A 14,305-nucleotide genomic window follows, 5' to 3' on the forward strand; every position below is an offset into this window, starting at 1 on the left:
CAGCTTGCTTGAATGAGTCTTTCTAACCTGTAGTCCGAACCAGAATTAATACTTCAGTGCGAGAAATTTTACCACCTCCAGAGAGAAATCATAACCCGCATCCTGGTTCCGTTCGGTTGGTGCCGTCGCTTTGAGTTATTGTTCACCTCGGGACAAATTAATTGTCAGGTTATAAACTCCAGAGGCACCTCAGGGCAAAGATCACCGTGGGTTTATTGCACAGAGACAGCAGAAGGAAGTGCGCTCTCAACTCTGATGGAATATTATGCATTTGGAATAATGTTCTCTTTTGATCAATGGACATTCCCTTTCTCCAGATTTAACTGTGCCCCTGTAGCCTGCACCTGCACTGACTTTAAGTTGTCCCTTTTAGAAGCCATCTTTAACATTTGTCCGCAGTTGTAGCATTTAGGTAATGGGCAAGTGGGAGCGGCCGTGCCGAGATTACCATCTCCCAGAGATAACTACTAGTCAAAGTCTTTAACAAGATAAGGATGCCTTTCTCATTCAGTTAATTACTGACTTGCTGGAAACAAATTGCAGGATCACAGCGCCATCATGTGAAATTTAGACTATTTCCCGCTGGTGAATTTGCCTGACATCACATTTACTTTGCGCATGGATCGACCGTTTTTCATCAGTGACGGATGGAAAAACTCTGAACATTAAATTCACTGAGTCTCTTATTTAGCGGAGGTTGCCGCTGGCATATTGAATAAGTAGCAGGGTATTCGGCCTTTCAGTCCTGTTCCGCCATTCTCTGATTCTCAGATTTCAACTGAACCATGATTTCAGCGGCCCGTTCCTGCACAGCCTGCAACACGTCACTCCCTTGCCTGTCAAGAAACTGTGTTCTCTGGAATTAAACACATTGAAAAACTCTATTTTTTTTTCCTTTGAGGAACAGAATTCCAAAGACACAATATTCCCCCTCGTAAAAATAATCTCGTCTATCTTCACCTGTTTGAGTTCCCCTTACAGCAGGAAACACATTCTCCACATTCCTGTTAAGATATTTCGTCATGTTGTATATTACCAGCAACCGCTCAACACATTTATATAAACAAGAGCATAAAGTCTCCGCTCACTGATCTAAATAGCAGTGAATGCCATCGCCTCCCAACCTTTATCTAATATCTGCGAACGCAGGGGGAAAAAAATCCGACATTCGGCCAGTAACAACGCAAAAAAAAAATTGAATTCTATTTCTACTAAATCCGCGAAAACATGTTGAAGTTCATGGGCATTTCCTCAACAGAAAACAGAAACAAACCAGATACCAGTGTAGTAATTATCCTTAGAACTACGACATCCATTTGGCATAAAGAAAACTCAAAATAATCTGCAGATGCTGGGGTTAAAGCAACACTCACAACACGCTGGAGGAACTCAGCAGGTCGGGCAGCATCCGTGGAAAAGATCGGTCGACGTTTCGGGCGGAACCCTTCGTCAGGACTGTAGGGGGAGGGGGCAGAGGCCCTATAGAGAAGGTGGGAGGAGGGTGAGAAGGAGAAGGCTGGTAAGTTCCAGGTGAAAAACCAGTAAGGGGAAAGATAAAGGGGTGGGGGAAGGGAGGCAAGGAGGTGATAGGCAGGAAAGGTGAAGAAAGAATAGGAGAAAACACAATGTGTAGTAGAAGAGGCGGAACCAAGAGGGAGGAGGTAGGCAGCTGGGGGAGGGGGCAGAGTGCCATAGGGATAGAGGAAGGGAGGGGGAGGGAATTACCGGAAATTGGAGAATTCTATGTTCATACCAAGGGGCTGGAGACTACCTAGACGGTATATGAGGTGTTGCTCCTCCAACCTGAGTTTAACCTCATCATGGCATTAGAGGAGGCCATGTATGGACAGATCTGAATGGGAGTGGGAAGCCGAGTTGAAGTGGGTGGCTACTTCCTCTTTCTTTAAGGATCGTGGTTTCCCTTCTGCTGTCATTAATGATGCCCTCAGCCGCATCTCCTCTATTTCCCGCACTTCGGCTCTCACTCAATCCTCCCGCCACCATAACAGGGACAGAGATCCAATTGTCCTCACCTACCACCCCACTAGCCTCCGGATCCAACACATTATCCTCCGCAACTTCCGCCACCTTCAGCAGGACCCCACCAGGAAGCACATCTTTCCCTCTCCGCCTTCCGCAGGGATCGGCCCCTCCGGAACTCCCTGGTTCACACGTCCATCCCCACGGATCTCCCACCTGGCACTTATCCCTGTAAGGGCAAGTGCTACACCTGTCCCTACCCCTCCTCTCTTGCCACCATTCAGGGCCCCAAACAGTACTTCCAAGTGAGGCAACACTTCACTTGTGAGTCTGTTGGGGTCATCGATTGAAACCCGACGCAGACTGGGGGACCGCTTCGTCGAGCACCTCCGCTCCGTCCGCCAAAACAGACAGGATCTCCCAGTTCCCTCCCGCTGGTTCTGAAACTTATTCAAAACTATTAGTTAATCTTGATTAATGTGTGTCGGTTATAACGTTGTGCAGACTCCAACGATCCCTCTATCTTATGTTTTTACAGGGCTCTGACCAACCATTGCTCGCAACAGGAAACGTTTACACGGCCTGAAGACTGTACGGCACATTCAATGTGCTGTTTATTGCAATATGCATCTATGAACATTTTCAATGAAATTCAAATGAATCACATACTTTTGATTTTACTTATCAATTGAAGGTATTATATAATACAGTACAGAAAAATAAAGCTTTCACGTTTCGGAAATGTTTTCTAGCTGTTCGCATTTCCATCTGCGCTGCAACAGAGGCCACGTGCGCGGGAGCATTTACGTCACAGCGCGGCCGCGCACCCGTGGAGCTCAGAGGGAACAATGACTCCCACACCACACCACCATAACAGTGTTTGGTACATTGGCATGTCAGCGACAACATATACTTGGAAAACAGGGGGAATTGCAATAATTAAGCCTGGATCTCACCCGTGCTCATATTCGATTTGAGGGAGTTATTGTCTAAATGGGAGTTATTGTCTAGTAGGTCCGTCTGTACTCGAGCACGTTACTGCTGATCCCGTGGCAGCAACGCAATGCAGAAAAAAAAAACATGCCGCATGTCAAGAAGTTTAGTTGTTGCTCAGTTCAAAGGCCAGAATGTGGAAAACGTGTGTTCTCCATGAGTTCAGCCGTGGAATGATTGTTGGTGCCAGACGGGTATCTTGAGTATCTCAAAAACCGCTCATCTCCCGGGATTTTCACGCACAATTGATTCGGTTTGCAGAAAACGGTGAGAAAGAAGCTAGAACAAGAAAACAATCAAAAGAATTGAAGTGAGCTGCAGTTCTGTGGGTAAAATGCCTCGATCATGAGCGAGATCAGCGAGAATGGCCACGTTGATTCCATCTGACAGGAAGACGACTGTAGCTCCAGTACGCATGAGTTAAAAACACGATAAAGTCTGAAGATGTTGGAAATCCAACGCAACACAAAAAAATGCTGCAGGAACTCAGCAGGACAGGCAGCAACAAGGGAACGGAATAAACAGGCGACCGTTTGGGCTGAGACCATTCTTCTAAACAAGAAAGGAAGGGGGGACGTCAGAATAAGAAAGTGGGGAAGGGGAGGATGAAGTACAAGGTGGAAGTTTATAGATGAATCCGGGAGAGGGGCAGGGTGTAAAGTAAACAACTGGGAAGTTGGTTACTGAAAGAGTTAAAGGGCTGGAAAATGGTTATCCGATAGGAGTAGACAGAAGACCATGGAATAAAAGAAAGCGGGAAAGGGCTCGATAGAGAGAGCGTGAAGAAGCGAGTTCCTGTGCTGTGTATCTTAAACCAGCCGTTTAGAACGGAAGTGAACAGAAATTTATTTAGTCAGAGTGGCAAATCTCTGGAGTCCGAGGCAATGTGTGTATGTAAGGCAGAATTGGACGGATAGCTGATTATTCAGGGCGTGATGGGATACGGGGAGTGGAGCTGAGAGGGAGGATGGATCAGCCATGATGAAATGGAGGATCAGACTCGGTGGTTTGTTTCTGATCCTCCGGCTTATAGTCTCATGTGTCAACTTGCTGTTCGGTCATTGACTAGCAGTCTCACGAAATGGAGAGCTGAATGTGTAACTCCTTTCCTGCTAGTACATTGATTCTCCAAGACCAAGTCTCATGTGGTGCTTCTCGCTGGCGACACAGGGAAACTGAACACCCTTCAGTCTCAGGCAGGACTATAGAAGACGGGGAGGGGTCGGCCCACGCACTTGTAACACGCAGGCCCACCGGCGTTTGGACACGCCCTGGTGCTTGTGAACCAAATCTCCAGTTATAGGTTATTACCATACTGGATTGTGGCAGACCCGGGAGAGGAGAAGGCTACGGGTGTAAACCCGGAGAGAAAATCCGGACTGACGCCTTTAACGTGCTGGACGTCACAGAACATCCGTCCAGCAGCTCCTGAAGCCAAGCCGATAGAAACACAGCGCTTCGCTTTCCTCTGGAGTACACCGGCGAGACCGGGGTTGGGGGGGGGGGGAGTGGATCTTGACGACTGGGTATCTTAAGATCTCTGTACCTTCCACCCAAGCTCTACCCTGGAGAGCCCACGCCACTGTCACTGTTTGTAGAGACAGAAACAACAGAGGAAGGAGCTGTTAAGATCGGCGTGGGTCGCCTCCATAGCCTGACACAACATTCACTGGCAGAAACTGCAGCTAGACCTGCCCCTCCAAAACTGGACTGTACAGATGCAGAAGGAGCCGCAACCCTACTATGGACCGACCCATAGCGCAGACTATATTTCCACTGTCCTTCGAGACAGACGGATGCCGTCATGCTCATCATCATCATCATCATCATCATCATCATCATCATCATCATCATCATCATCATCATCATCATCATCATCATCATCATAACCATCATCAATTTCTTATGGTCTTATTGTCGAAATATTTTTTTAAAAAGCCACAGCACCTTTAGGTTTTCCGTAGAAATTTGCGAAGATTTGGCATGGCATCTAAAGCTTAAAAAAAGCTATTTTTAGACGCGCGGTGGAGAATACAAGGGGTGATTGATAAGTTCGTGCCCCCAAGGTAGAAGGATTCAGTTTTAGAAAACCTAGCACATTCATTTTTCAACATAGTCCCCTCCTACATTTACACTCTTGGTCCAGCGGTCGTGGAGCATACAGAGCCCTTCTTTGTGGGCGTCAGCGTCTTGGACCTCCAGAGGTGGTACACCGAGGGGGTGATTGATATGTTCGTGGCCTAAGGTAGAAGGAAATGAGTTATGAACTTCAAACTTTCTGCATGATCACACAAAGAGTTGAACTATACCTGCATGTAACGAGAGCAGTATAACTCACCACCTTCTGGGATGGAAACACGTGACCGAGTCGGGGGATGTGCGGGAATCACCCCAACCCATAGAGAGCAAATTGAACACATCGACAAAGAGCCCATCCTAGCAGCTTCAGGAACAGCATTTATCTTTCAATCATCAGGCTCCAGAAACACGGTGGATACCTTTACTCACCTCAACTCAGTACTGACTCCGCCGTCTATGGACCCTCTTTCCAGGGCTGTACAACTCAGGCTTTCAATATTATGAGTTTGTCGGCTTTGTGTGTAGGGTTTTGTTGATTCCATTGTATTTCTCTGTTCTACTGAGAGTGCCAGCAAGAAAGCGAATCAGACATGCTCGCAGAAACATAGCAACACGCACGCGCACGCACACACACGCGAAAAAAACATACTGGAGACACTCAACGTTCACACTCAGACAGACGCACGCAGGGACACACTCACATACACAGGCGCGCACACACAATTACAGAAGCAAACACGCGAAGATCTGCATAGACACACACGCAAATTGAAAGGTACACACATGTACACACAAACACCCAACCCCACACAGAAGCACGGACTCGCGCACACACCAGACACACAGACACGTACACATATATGAACAGACAGCGACACAAACACACGAATACACACAAACACAGCAACACGCGGAAACTCACACATACAGGGACACACATGTACACGCGGGCTACTACACAGACACACACACACATAGTCAGGAATGCGTTCACAGGCACACAACAACACACTGCCTCACACAGAAACACACGCTTAGGCGTTCGCGCGCGCACACGCAAGCACAGATCGAAATACACAACTGACACATACTAACACGCAGATCTTCACACTAAAACCAGCACATAGCTGGGCGCAGGCGTACGGAAATACAGCCACAGAAACACACAGGCACACACATAGACAGACAGAAACAGGCAAACGCACAGACAAACACAAACTCACACACTGACACACACAAACAATCAAAAAGGGACAAACACAGTCAGGGTAAAACACATAACGAAAACAGATACAGAAACAGAAATGTACACGACATACAAACACACAGACACGCACACTCTCAAACTAAGGCAGACACGGAGAGGTGCAAACGCTCTCTCTCTCACACACACACACACACACACACACACACACACAGGCGAACGCACACACATACGCGACTGCACTTTCTTTTCCACATCTCCATTTCTCCGTCGTGTTTTCTGACAAATACTCACCACTCTGAGTTTGATGGCCATGCATTAGGGTTAGAGGGGAAACACGTTGCAATTGATGACGCTTTTGAAGGCTTAGACAATTTTGTTGAGTGCAACTAATTGAAACAAATGGTCAAAACCTTCTGAAAGCAGAGAACCCAGGAGCCCAAGATTACTCTTTTCGAAGATTGGACAGGCAGTGAATGCAGGAGACTGATTATGTGCAGATAGGTAGGATCGGCTTAATGTGACGTCATGGTCGGCACAGACACTGTGGGCCGAACGACCTGATCCTGTGCTTTAGCTTTCTCTGTTCTCTGTCGGAGTCAGAAAAACAGCAGGCAGCACGTTCCTGTCTGAGACGGTATATGTCTCTCAATGGTGGTGAACATGTTTCTGACCCAGGGCACTGTCTGGTACACTTCACACAAACAAGCTGAGGATGGCTGCTGGTAATCGGGAGTGGGAGATAAGGTTACAGTGCGATGAGCTGTGATTACAATTGGCGGTGAATCAGAGTGGAATGGCTGTTTTACTCTCAGTCAATCTCTTCAACCGATGGACGAATCTGAGGTGGAGAGTTGAGTCTGATGGTCTTTGAAACAGAGCATCTTTGCTGGAGGACCGCCTCCAGCAATTTACACCCTTCAGCACCATCACAATTCCCATTGTTTGCAGTTTCACAATTAATTCCTAAATTAATCACAAACGGTCTCGGCGGGGATTGCACTTGCCTGACGTAATCGGAATGTAAATATTTTTTTTAAATCTTTAGTTTTAAAGCTGTTGGAATCTGTCCCCGTGGAGTCGCTGAATGGTATTAAAAGCCCAGGCATGCGCTGCATGAACATTTCATTCCGGGAGATCGCCTGTGGCACAGGGGGACAGATTACTGCACAGGGAAAATGTCTGCAATGTTGGACAGGTACTTGAGTGTGGATAAAATATTGCGAGTGTTCATTGCCGTCATGGGAGGTCCTGGTGAGTGAGCAGAGCAATTCATGTTTGTTTATTCTGTGTGTTAACCGGCGTGAACCTGTTTATGATCACTTTCCAAGTTTCTAACTTAATGATCATTGCACAAATATCCGGCAATGGTATCGAACCTGTTAAAAGAACATTCTGAATGTTCATATTTAATGACAAAAGAAAGTACACCTCCGCCTCTCTCCGAACTCACGGGATCGACTCGAACGTTGCTCTTGCCTTTAATGGGACGTTGCCCAGAGTGGTGCCAGTGCTCGGGACGGACATCTCCCCGCGCATGCGTGACTGGGAAAGTTTTACATTGGGGTGTTGACTGCTTATGAGTTATTCATCAGAGCGAACACTTGGGCCTTTGGTGACACCTTGTTCTGAATTGCCCCAATGCTGGAGACAAGCAGCTCTCCGGGGAGATCTGGATGGGATGGTTTGAGTGGCACCTTGTCTAGAGTTCTATCAGGCTTTTGAAAGACAACTCTATTGGTAAGTATGATTTAGAACAGCGGTCCCCAACCGCCGGGCCGCGGACCGATAGCGGGCCGCAGAGCATGCGCTACCAGGCCGCGAGGAAACGATATGATTTGGCGATAGGAGTCAGCTGCACCTTTCCTCATTCCCTGTCACGCACTGTTGAGCCATCACGCGCGCGTCGTCCATGTCAGCGCGGGAAGGAGATCGACTCCTCGAGCTTGCAAATGACGGCGGGCTGAAAAGTCTGTTTGACATAACATCTCTGCCGGCATTCTGGATCAAAGTCAAGGCTCCATATCCTGAGATAGCCGCGGAAGCACCGGAAACATTGCTTCCATTTCCAACATATCTCTGCGATGAATGTAACAAAAACTAAATTGCGGATTAGACTGAACATAAGGAACCCCATTCGAGTATCGCTGTCCCCCATCACCCCTCGATGGGACCGTCTTGTTGCAGGAAAACAAGCCCAGGGCTCCCACTGATTCAGCGATATTGGTGCATTGCAATGATTTTATAAGTTCATACGGGGAAAATATGCGCTGTGTTTAATATCCAAACGTTACTTCAAATGTTATGATGCTATTGACTTATATAACCATATAACAATTACAGCACGGAAACAGGCCATCTCGGCCCTTCTAGTCCGTGCCGAATGCTACTCTCACCTCGCCCCACCGACCTGCACTCAGCCCATAACCCTCCATTTCTTTCCTGTCCATATACCTATTCAATTTATCTTTAAATGATAATATCGAACCTGCTTCTGACAATTGTACTGGAAGTTCGTCCAATACTTACTTCAAACTCCCCTGTCCTCCCCTGATCATTGACTTATCGCTATATTCATGCGAGGAAAATGCGCTGTGTGTTTAATATTAAATTCGTTAGATAAAGCCTTTTAGAAACGAAATTGAGTGTATTAGCCACTTATCACCCATATTCCGGTCGTGATTAACATCCACCTCCGAATAGAATCGCCAAAAACGATTTGTGGAAAAAATAATCGGCAGGTGCACGCATGCGCACTGATGCCCGCGCAAGGCTTCGTGGTCATTGTAGTCTTTCACTGGGTAAACGCAACGTATTTGACTGCTACTCTTGTCCGTTGGCAACCATCCCGCCCCTCCGGTCGGCTGGTCCGTCGGTCCGCAAGAATATTGTCAACATGAAACCGGTCCGCACTGCAAAAAAGGTTGGGGACGCCTGCAGTACAAGGTGATAAATAGATTGTATTATTCAAAAGCAAGACCGAATCGCATCTTCCCATCCGTGTCTCCTGAATGCGACAAGTGCCGCTCTGCCGAGGGCTCACTAGCACATCTTTTCTGGTTTTGCCCTACATTATACAACTTTTGGACTGCAATTTTTGAGTGGGTCTCAAAAGTCTATTCCAGAGACATTCAGCCCAATCACGACCTCGCCATCTTTGGATGTTCTGCAGAGACTCTTGAGTTGCCGGGACATGCAGATTGCTCTGCATCTGGGAATGGTGGTGGCGAAGAAACTTATTCTTCTGACCTGGAAGTCTGCTACTCCACCCACCTTCGCACACTGGCTCAAGCAGAAGTTGTCTATTATTCAAATGGAAAGACTGCGTCCGCACAAACCCAATACACAGAATACATTTGAGAGAATATGGGGACCCTTATTGGCTCAGTGTCACATTATCTCACATACATAGTGACCTTGACCTGTCTAGTCTCATGAGCGGGTGTGGTGCCTAACCGGATTCCTTCATTCACTTTACTTTACATTGCTTATGTAATCTTGTAAATTGTCTGGCAACCTTTTTGTTTTTTTTTGGTTTTTGATTTGTTTTGTCTGTTCTCCGCCTGGCGCGGTATTTCCTTTGTATTGTTTTGTCTTCAATATATTTTGTCTTTGTAAAACTGAAAATTGTAGATAAAGTAATTTAAAAAAAACTTACCCCTGCCATCTCCTCTGCACCTACTTCCAGCCACATGAGTGTTGGGTTTTCCAGAGGCCCGGTCAGTCAAGGTTAAATCAGTGAAACTGGCCCCATCCGGAACTGGATCGCTGTTGTTCCCGACGATTACCCACATCTCGTCATATCTCCACAATGGGGAAGGCAGGTCTGAGACAGTGTGACCCGTGCTTGGTGATAGATAAGCAGCTGTTCACCGCCTCTGGCGCTCATGACCATTGGCGGAAACCCGAACCCGTGTCCATTCCCGGAGTATGTGTTCAATAATTCCCAGTGTCTGTTCTCTGTCTCTCTCCCTGCAGTGAACTTAGTGGCGATTGTGATCCTGTCCCGGGGAAAGTGTGGCCTCACTACCTGTACCACCCGCTACCTGGTGGCCACGGCAGCGGCGGATCTACTGACCGTTGTCACCGAGGTCCTTGTGCGTCAAGTCATAGAGAATTACTTTCCGTGGACTTTACTAAACATTACCCCGTTGTGCAGAGTTGTCGAGGTACTGAGGTTCACAGCCACATACTGTTCTGTCTGGTTCATCGTCATGTTCACTGTTGATCGCTTTGTCGCTATTTGCTGTCAGAAACTAAAAACAAAATATTGCACCGGGAAAACTGCGGCTGTGGTTCTAACAACAACCGCCGTGCTGTCCTTTCTGAAAAAAATGTTCCCCGTTACTTCCTCTGGGAACCCAGAGAGATCATCGAGAATGTAACATGGTTCTGCAAGCTTATGGAATATACTTTCACTGACCCCGGATGGGTAGTATACGATTAGCTTGGTATAGTTTTGAATCCGTTCATTCGTTGTGATCCTGTTACTCAACGCTCTGACATTCAGGCACATTTTAGTGGCCAGTCGGGTCCGTAAGGGACTGAGAGGTCACGGCAAAGGCGAGAATCGCAGTGACCCGGAGATGGAGAGCAGGAGGAGGTCTGTGATCTTACTCCTCGCCATCTCCGGAAGCTTCATCACCCTGTGGCTGACACTAGTTGTAAATTTCATGTATTATGAGATCAAAGGAATTGGATTCGATTTCAATGATTCTGAGGTGATCTTTCACAACGCCAGGATTTTGCTGAAGAATTTCAGCTGCTGCACGAGCACATTTATTTACGCTGTGACTCAGTCGAAATTCAGGGAGCAGGTGATCAGCGCGGTGAAATATTCGTTCAACTGGGTGCGACAGGTCATTAATAAAGCCGCGTCCTGAGCACAACCCAGATTCACCGCCCGATCCCAGGTGTTATTCCCGGGCGAACTGTCCCATCGACCGGCAGCTCCGGGATATTAGTAACAACAGTGATGTGGACCGTAAAAATAGGAAATGAGGGGAAATAGAGGTAGGGAGACAGGGACGCGAGTGTGAGGGAGAGACGTGAGAGAGTGGCTGAATGAGGTGATGAAACGAGAGCGGTGCACGCGTGGGGTTGGGAGAACAGGAGAGATATTGTGTTTGTGTGTGTGTGTGCGCGCCTGTCTGTCTGTGTGTGCGTGTGTGTGTGTGTGTGTGTGTGTGTGAAAAAGAGCGGACTGTGGTTAGACCGGGAGGAATGTAGAAAAGATATTTAAGGATGTTGCTTGGACATTGGGGCTCTTTTATGGGGAGAGTTTGCCAGGATGGGTATTTATCTCTTGGATCTTCGAAGAGTGAGAGGCAACCAAATGGAAACGATTAAAGTTGCCATCGGTTCTGGGAAGCTGGACAATGAGAGTTCAGGTTCCCGCTGATATAGCTCCACTAGAGTGTCCCATCCTGTTGGTAAGTTCTACCCACAGTCACTGTGTGGCTGGAGGTGAGGGAGGGGAGGCAATTCACATGCATTTTCTTAGTTATGCTGTCAGTACTGTGGGCTGCAGGCGCGGGTTCAAATTCTGGAATCAGAGCTCATTTACTGCCAGCTCGTAAGATTTGCGAACAAAACATGCCCCGTTCGTGTGCCTTTACTTCCATTATGAGGAAACCTAAAACTAATCCCCTCAGACTCTGGTCATTACGTCACGCACCACCTCTCATTGCGAGCACAACAACTCAATGACGGTGTTTGTGAATTACGTCACGCCGCTTCCATTATGGACCAGTTGTGCCATTTGCCACCATTAACGTCACCTACAATTGAATCTGAGGGTAGGGTCGGGGAGGATAATCGGTGCTGCATCGCCCTCGGTGTTGGGATCATTGCACAGTCACTGTACCGTCTCCTTTTGATTCGAGTCCTCCGGTCCCAGCAAACAAATTCGTGAGTCATTTCTGCGCCTTTCTAGATTAAACACGTCCTCCCTGAGGCGGGCGACCAGAAATGCGCACAGTTACTCCGCTGTGGTCTCGCCTGCATGGAAAAGTACAGCAGGGGAACAGGCCCTCCTGCTCACTGCGTTGTTCTGAACTAATCGAACGGACAATTTCATGACTAACTACAGCCATTCCTTCTGCCTACACAAGGTGCACATCCTTCCATGTTTACGCATTCATGTGGTATCTGATAACCTCCATGGAATCGGCCTCCACCATCACATTCGGCAATCCTTCCAGACACCCGCCACGATGAGAATGAAAAAAAAAACGTAAAGAACATCTCCTTTAAACATTCTGAATCATGTTTAACATCACTGGCTTACATAAGTTGTTTTATTACAACAGGAGTGGTTGGAAATGATACAAAATTACACTAAATTTAAATAAGTAAACAAACAAACAAATAAATAAATGCTGCGAAAAAGGACTGTAAAGTTCCCGACCAGAAATGTCGACTGGACTTTTATTTTTCATAGATGCTGCCGAGCCTGCTGAGTCCCTGCAGCAATTTGTGTGCGTTGCTTGGATTTCCAGCATCGGAAGATTTTCTGTTGTTTGTAATAAGATGCTGTTTCCCCCATTCACCTTAAATACATTCCCTCTGGTATCAGACATTTCTTCCTCAAGGAAAAAAGGAAGCGTCTATCCACTCTGTCTGCGACTCTCATATACCCATACTCCTCTGTGTGGCCTTCCTCAGCCTCTACTGTTCCCGAGCAAATATCCCTCGATTGCTCAATCTCTCCTTATCCAGGCAGCGTCATGTTTACCCTCTTCTACTCACTGTCCAAAGCATCGACATTTTCCCGGTAATATAATGCAATATGCCAGATGCGGTTCATCTAGAGATTTAGTAAACTGCAACCCAGCTACCTGACATTGGGGCTCACTGCCACGCTTATTAAAAGTAAACAGACCGTACGCCTTCTTTACCATCTCATTGTCCCATGCAGCCACTTTCCGGGAGCGATGAACTGGATCCTGGGATCCTTCTGCACATTAACACTGGACTTCAACACAATCCAATCTCACCCCATGACACGTATCCCAGAGTCCCGGTAAACCTCCTCTGCATTCTCCCAGCACAAGACATCTTCTCGACTGAATGTTGACCAGAACGGGATGCAAAAAATTCAAGAAACTTAGCAGGTCAGGCAGCATCTATTGAAAGATACAGAATCAATGTCTCGGAAGAGATCCATCCCTTTCAACATTGGCACGGGTCCTTCAACACAGCCCTTCCATGCCGACCAGGTGAGCACCTAAACTAGTTCTGTCTGTCTGCGTCTGACCCATTCCCCCTGAAACTGGAATTAAATCGAATGCAGATCTCGGTCGCTTTGGCACATGGGCTGAAGGGTATTTTCCCTGCTGTAAATACCGCACCAGTAAGGAGGTCTTGTCCACTGACTTAAAGAGAATTAAGTTCGAGAACCTTCCAGAGCCTGGAGGGCTACACTGCACATTATTGTGAGATGGAGTAGATGACATTACTGGGGACTTCAGCAATACATTTGTCCTCTCTCTAGCCACAAGCAAGATCCCAGAAAGCCAGGGATAAATGTTATTATATTATTTAGGAAGCCGGATGAATAATATTGGAATACAATGACCCACCTCACGTCAGGATATGTAAATTACTGGAGAGCATTCTTTGGGATGGGATGTACTTATTGAACAAAACACACATAAACATACACCTTGTTTCTTCCAAACTGTTCTGACCTGTTCCCTGCTCTAGTCCCATCGGCCTGCACCCGGAAAAGAGTCTTTCATACTATCCACCCCTCCCCCCCATCCATGTAGCTGTCCAAGTGGCTACTGAATGTTGCAATTGAACCTACGTTCTCCACTTCCCCAGACAACTCATTCCACACTCACACCGACCTCTGAGTGAACTTCCCTCTCCTCTGACCCTTAAGTATTTCATCTTTTACCCTTTAACCTATGATCTCCTCTAGAGTCATCCAACCTGAAGTGGTAAAGCCTCATTTGGGCAAGACCCAACCTATTGAATATTACCCTATAACGCAGATCCCAAAGTCCTGGGAACATCATTAAGATTTTCTCTGCAATCTTTCAA

This window comes from Mobula birostris, chromosome 13 (assembly GCF_030028105.1).
Source record: "Mobula birostris isolate sMobBir1 chromosome 13, sMobBir1.hap1, whole genome shotgun sequence".
Taxonomy (NCBI): domain Eukaryota; kingdom Metazoa; phylum Chordata; class Chondrichthyes; order Myliobatiformes; family Myliobatidae; genus Mobula; species Mobula birostris.